Raw genomic sequence first — 1,662 nt, 5'->3', positions numbered from 1 at the left:
AACCCAACATAACTTAGCCCAACCCAAGACCAAACTCTCTGTTACCTATATCAACTACTGCCTGTAAATATATTACAAAATTTCAACATACTGTGATGTTCAATTCTCAAATTAAAATGTAATGTAATAACCAACAAATAATAATATTTTTTTTTGGAAAAATACCTTATCTAATGTCAGACCTTGAGATTTGTGTATTTTACATGAATAGGCTGGCACAAGAGGAGATTGCTGCCTACTGCAATTCCCACTAACATTTGACCAAGATCTTAAGATTGTGGGTATAGGTACTAAACCTTTAGGACGAATTCCTGGACCTGCATAATTATCAAATTTGACCATCACTATCGTTGGGGGATTATGAGGAGGTTTTTTGTCTTCTTAAATAAAATATCTTCAACAACTCCAAGAGCACCATTTGCCAAACCTGAAAAAAAAATGAAAGAAAAAATAACAGATGAATAAATTCATTTCTACAACTGAATATGATCATCACTAAGGCACTCATTTGAATTCTGGCCTTTTCCAATTTGCGCTACACTTTAATTACCCTTTTCAGTCCACAGATTTGATTTTAACATCACTCGTACTCCCATGCTTAACTGTAAAGTATTAAATAAACCCTCAGCATCAATGATTTTGTGCACATCTCTGCCATTATTAATAGCAGGAATTCTTGCTATGGGAACTAAATTTCCAGAAGAATCTGTGAGCTGTTCTATCTTATTTGTATTGACTTCATTCACATCTTCACTTTCAGCATTTAAATGCAATGCATTATCAAATTTCTTGATTTCATTGCCAGACACACTTGTTTTAAATCTTTTTCTTAAAAGTGAATAATCTTCTTGAGTAGTTTCTCCAACACTCAAACGATCCAATAGATCTTTAAAACTATTATCATTTTGACGGAAACACTTCTTCAAAACAAAATATGCTTCAAAACTATTAAATGCAATTTTACCATTTTGCTTCAACTGTACACTGGGATCATTTTCTTTAATTTCTGAATATAAAGTTGAGTCAAAAACAGGTGGAAGTTGTCGTATATCACCAAATAGATAGATATTAAGTGATTCAAAGAAATCATCAATTTTCCCTGATCCTTCTCGACATCTTTGGTCAATCATAGCTAACATTCCACATCCAATCATTGAGTATTCATCAATTATAATGAATTTTACATTACTGCAAATATCACACAATTTTCTTGCAGACTCTCCAGTCAAACACTTAAAATTACATCTTCTGGCTGGTATAATTACTTTAGAATGAATAGTTGAACCTCCGACATTAACTGCTGCTACTCCTGTTGGACCCAATAAGAGATAGCTATCTGCACCAAATTCTCTTCTAAGAGTAGATGTCAGATACTTAATCAATAAGCTCTTTCCTGATCCAGCATTGCCTTGGACAATAATACTGTAGTATTGGGGGTTACGGGAGAGCCAAGATCATGTGAACAGCAGAACTCATGAGTGGTAAATGGCGACGAGTCGAGGGCTCGCGCCTCTATTTATTCAGTGTTTGGCATAACAACAAGAAGAACAAGGCGATCGTAAAACAATTAAAGGTTCAGGGGTCTGAGTGTAGGTGTCGCCTCCATAGTGATCACTAGTGGCCGGGTATTCTGCTGTAACCTGGTTAGGTTAATGTTACCAT

This window comes from Frankliniella occidentalis, unplaced genomic scaffold (genome assembly GCF_000697945.3).
Source record: "Frankliniella occidentalis isolate FOCC.00 unplaced genomic scaffold, Focc_3.1 Scaffold374, whole genome shotgun sequence".
In the NCBI taxonomy this organism is placed as follows: Eukaryota; Metazoa; Arthropoda; class Insecta; order Thysanoptera; family Thripidae; genus Frankliniella; species Frankliniella occidentalis.
Note: the sequence above shows the minus strand (reverse complement) of the source record.